Raw genomic sequence first — 5209 nt, forward strand, 5'->3', positions numbered from 1 at the left:
CTCCCCCTCCCCCTCCCCAGCACCCGCTGTGACATCACGGAGCAGACCGCCCCCTCCGCTCCTGCCCGGCCCCTTGGCCTCCCCGCCTTCCCCCGGTCCTTGGTCCTTGGCCGGCCTGGTGCGAGGTGTCAGGCCTTGGCCACTGTGTTCCCAAGGGTGAGGGGAGGCCCTCTGGCTTGGGTCCTGGAGAAGGTGGCAGTAGCCCAGCCCAGAAGGGGCGGGGGGCCTGAGGGTATGGCCCCAGATGCCTCGTGGGTGTCTGTGACATACATACGGAGCCCTTCTGGGGCCACTGCGGGTCTGGGGTTCTGGGGGGAGTATCTCCTCACCAGCACCTCTGTAAGTGAACACTGGCCAAGGCATGCCCCCACTGCAGGAGAGCAGAAAGGCATCCTGGGTCTGACCCCAAGGACCCCAGGCTGCCAGACCACCAGGTCTTCCCGCTGGCCCTGTGGTGACCCTTCGCCTCTGGGGGCTGCGTTTCCTCAACTGTGAGGTGGGGATGAGAGTCGCACGGGCCCTGGGGAGGTAGGGGGGCCCCTTCCGGAGAGCATGATGGGCACTGCTGTTCATCAGTCATCTTCAGCCAGCCAGGGGGATGAGGGGTGAGGCCCCTGAGAGCTGAGCGGGGAGCCGGGTGACCCCCTGTCCTGGTGCCCCCACCCCATCTGCCCACCATCAAGAGCAGAAACACCACCCAGACCCGGGTACGGTGCTCCCAGGACCACCCCCCACCCCTCCCAGAGGGGAGGAGACGGAGGGGGGATGGGAGCCTTCCCAACAGAAGGCGCAAATTGGAAGCTCTGGGAAAACTTACAAAGACACGTAAACGAATGTGAAATAACAGAGCAGCGCTGTGTATCAAACCTACTCTTTCTAGTTAAGCAAACCTCAAAAAAAAAAAAAGAAAGAAATCCACCAAACTACCACAAAAACCCACGGTGCATTTTTGGACTGCCCATTTGGACTGAATTATGGTCACAGGCCCCAGGCCCTGGTGGGCTGGAGTCCCTCTTGAACCCTGCCCTGGTCCCCAAGTCCTCAGACAAGCAAGGAGCCCAGCCCAGCCAGACTCTTGGGCCCCGGGCAAGGGGAGGAGGCTGCTGCTACTGCAGCAAGAGTGAATGAGGGTTGACAACAGGTAGGACCCACTGGGAGGACACAGGGCTGTGAGGACGCCCCACCCCCAACCTAACGGACCCATTTCCTCAGCAGGATCCAGACCCTGGGAGGCGGAGCCCCCTTTCCAAACTGGAATCAGGACTTGTCTCCGCACCCCACCCCCAGCTCCTCACGGGCCTTTCATGCTGGATAAACAAGCCCTGCCCGGCTGGCCCTGAGGCCTGGCCTCTCCTCCTGGTTTTCTAACTGGTTTATATTAGCGCTGGTGGCCTCCTTCCCAGCCCTCCTCCCTCCTCTGCGCCCCCGCCCTTGTCTGTCTCTCTCCATCGGCCTTGACCGCTCTATTGCTCCATCTCAGGCCTCTGTTCCTGCCTCTGGCTGCCAGGCTGTCTCTCCTCCATAGAGGGAAGATGACCAGGCAGGGCTGGAGGGAGGCAGAGAGGGCCGAGGTCCGGCCCCTCAGTCTGGAAGGGGAGTGGGGTCAGCTCCCAGCGCTGAGCTAGGAGCCTGGAAGCACCGGGGCCACACCCTAAACTCCCCGCAGAGCCCTCCCTCTTTCAGCCCTGCATGGAGGTCGGTGGATTTCTGGCATCGCAGATACAGCCCTCGGCTCAGCCCCAGTACAGAAGTCTGAAGGAGGAAGCACACTCCTGGCACCACTGGGCAAGGATGGACAGGGCAGGGGAAGGCTGCAAACCCCTCCTCCCTGCCCCATCCTGTTCTCTCTGCTTGAGCCCACCTCCCCGGTCCTTGGCAGGAAATAGCCACAGATGAGAACAGAGGCCCAGGAGAGAACAGACTGGAACTAAACGGCTGCAACATCACCGTGGTCCTCCTGAGCTCCAGCCCAGCCCCAGCCAGACCAGAGCCCTGGACCCACATCCCCCTCTCCTAGGAGTCCAGGCCAGACAAGGCGGGTCAGCCAGCGAGCCCCACTGAGACAGACTCAGACTCTGGCTCCAATCCTGGGGACCCGGACATTCCAGGCAGCCAGGATCACTGGGAGGAGAAACCACAGGCACTCAGATGCACAACCAGACACACAGACACGTGTTCACACATGCTGTCATTCGGCAAACACTGCGCACCTACTGTGTGCCAGGCACTGGGATTCAGCACAGCACCGGATGCCAAGCTCCTGCCCTCTTGTAGCTGTTAGAGGGCAGGCAGCCTGCAGACCCAGTTGCTGATGAATGAGGTCATTTTAAACATGGCGAGATTAAAGCAGGTAAGGGGCTCCCTCCGCCAGACCAACCAGGACAGCCCCTCGGGGACCCACACCCGCAAGTGAGTAGCTAGGCTGGGGCCCAGGAAGCTGCCTGCCGGGTAGGGGAGAGCGTGCTGGGCTCCCACGTGGAGTATGATGAGGCCTAAGGGGGTTTACATGCAGGAGAGATGTGGTCTGATGATGCAGGAAACGCCAAGATGGTTAGTTTAGACCTGTCAGGATTTACACCAACACATCAGGGAAATGGACAGGGTTCTGAGATGCTCCCCAGGGCACCCAGCCCGTTTCCTCCCCCAGAGTGTGACCAACCTTGGCGGGATAGCCCTTCGCACCCAAGTGACAGACGTGACTGCAAGCTGCTCCCTGAGGCAGAGTATGCATCTCAGCTGGACAAAAAGCCTCAGCTTCTCTGCCTGCTGGGCTGTGAAAGGGCCCATGGGGTTGACCCAAGTGCAAAACCCTGAGGCCCCAGCCCCCACCCCACACCCCCACCCCCGCAAGAAGAAAATGGATCTCAGTCCTACAACCGCAAGGAATGGATTATGCCACCCACCAGATTAGCCCGGAAGAGGACCCCAGGTGAGGACACAGCCCTGCCAACACAGGTTTCACCTGGTGAGACCCTGGGCAGAGCTCCCAGCAAACTCACATCCAGACGCGTGCCCCGTGCAAGCCATGCGGTAATGAACACGTTGAGGGAAGCTGCTGAATTTGTGTTGATTTTTGATGCAGCAACAGGAGACAAACTCAACTGTCTCCCTGAGCAAAGCAGGGGCAGGACTTAAAAGGACAAAAGCACAGGTCTCAGGGATGGTGTCTTGTTAGGGACTGGCTTGTGGGCAGGTCGCTGAGCAGCAGGGTCCCTAGGGTGTCCTTGGGCGCTGCGCCGACCCATCATCAGCATGAGGTGAGGCCAGCGCGTGGTGCCGCGTCACAGGCCACGGCACTTGCCATTCCCCCTCACGGGCGTTTCTGCCCATTCTGACCAGGCCTCGGAGAGGCACCAGGTCACTTGTGAGCGTGTCGGACCTTCACCCGGGTACCTGGCGGCCTGCCCGCGCCGGGGCTCACCCCGTGAGGCAGGGGCTCTGCAGGCCCATGTCCGGAGGGCCGGGTGTCCTGTGGAGGCTCTCTTCTCCTGCCGGTGGAGACCACAGGTCAGACAGAGGCTGGGAGATCATCAATCCACTGAGACACTGATTCGAAAATACAGACGAGAAAATCTGGAAATATAGATCCATTATTTCATGGGCCAGCCAACCCTTTTATCCTGAGAAAATGTCAGGGAGCCAAGATCAAGGATTTTAGCGGTCGTGGTCAAACCCACATCAGTGGGTTCCTGCGTGGCATTAACAGGGTTCAGGCACCCCTCATTGTACTGCACTTCGCAGACTCTGCCCTTTTAACAAACTGAAGTTCTGGGGTGACCCTCTGTCAGGCAAGTCTATCAGTGCCTTTTTCCCAACAGCGTTTGCTCACTTCATGTCTCTGTGTCACACTTTGGTAGTTCTCACATTATTTCAAACCTTCCACCAGCAAAAAATTCTGACTCGCTGAAGCCTCAGATGATGGTTAGCATTTCTTAGAGACAAAGTAGTGTTAAATTAAGGCATGTAAAATTAAAAAATATATATATGGGACTTCCCTGGTAGTGCAGTGGTTAAGAATCCACCTGCCAACGCAGGGGACATGGGTTCGAGCCCTGGTCTGGGAAGATCCCACATGCCATGGAGCAACTAAGCCCGGGCGCCACAACTACTGAGCCTGCGTGCCACAACTGTTGAAGCCCGCACGCCTAGAGCCCGAGCTCTGCAACGAGAGAAGCCACCGCACTGAGAAGCCCGTGCACCGCAACGAAGAGTAGCCCCCACTTGCCGCAACTAGAGAAAGCCCACACGCAGCAACAGAGACCCAACGCGGCCAAAAATAAACAAATAAATAAATTTTTTTAAAAAATTAACGCATGTACGATTTTTAGACATAATGCTATGGCACACTTAATAGCCTACAGTTTAAACATAACTTTTTATGCGCTGGGAAACCAAAAGGTTTGTGTGCCTCGCGTGCCTGCAGTGGCCTGAACCGAGCCCGCAGCGCCTCTGAGGCCTGCCTGCGTCCCCTCTGTTTGGCTCGTTCTGTTCGTGAAGGCGCAGGGGCGCCAGCCAGATTGTATGGGTCATAGACTCGAACCATGACCTCAGGCTCCAAGGTTGGCCACTGCCATTTTCTTCTCTCCCATCACGCCAGAAGTGTTTCCTTATCATCCTTATCGATTCATCAGTTTTGCAGCCAGGAATCAAGGACCTGACTCCTAGCAGATTTCACCCGTGGTGCCTCTCACCGCGGGAGTTACAAAGTTACAAAGTCCCCAGGTCCAGCTGGTTGCTGGCGCCTCGGGAAGGCCAGGGCTGACAAGCTTAGAGCAGCCACCAGGCTGGCTTCCTGGGGGCCGCGAGCGCTGCTCCCACGTGGACAGGCGCCCTGGGTCCCTGGCGCCTCACCAAGGAGTTACCTTTAAATGCGATGCTTCCAGCGAGGAAGCCCCTTCACCACGGGTTCTGGTGACACCGAGGCTCCCTTCAGCAGCTCTGCTTTATGAAGAGGGGCTCGAACTCCCCACAGAGGGTGTGGGGGAAGCCACGGGAGGGAGGGAGGGTGGTCCGTGGTGTCCTGCCTGCAACACAGTCCCTCAGCCACCCTGAAGCCTTGACCTGGCTTCCCTGCGGCCCTTGGCATGGCCACCAACGCCCCTCGGCCCTGCAGCCTGGAGGGCTCCCACCTCCCCTGCCTGCCCAGCCTGCCAGCCCAAGGACTCCTCTGCTGTCGGGGTTGGGGGGGGGGGGGGGGGGGGGGGGGGGG

The sequence above is a fragment of the Lipotes vexillifer genome, unplaced genomic scaffold (genome assembly GCF_000442215.2).
Source record: "Lipotes vexillifer unplaced genomic scaffold, Lipotes_vexillifer_v1.1 scaffold835, whole genome shotgun sequence".
Lineage (NCBI taxonomy): Eukaryota > Metazoa > Chordata > Mammalia > Artiodactyla > Lipotidae > Lipotes > Lipotes vexillifer.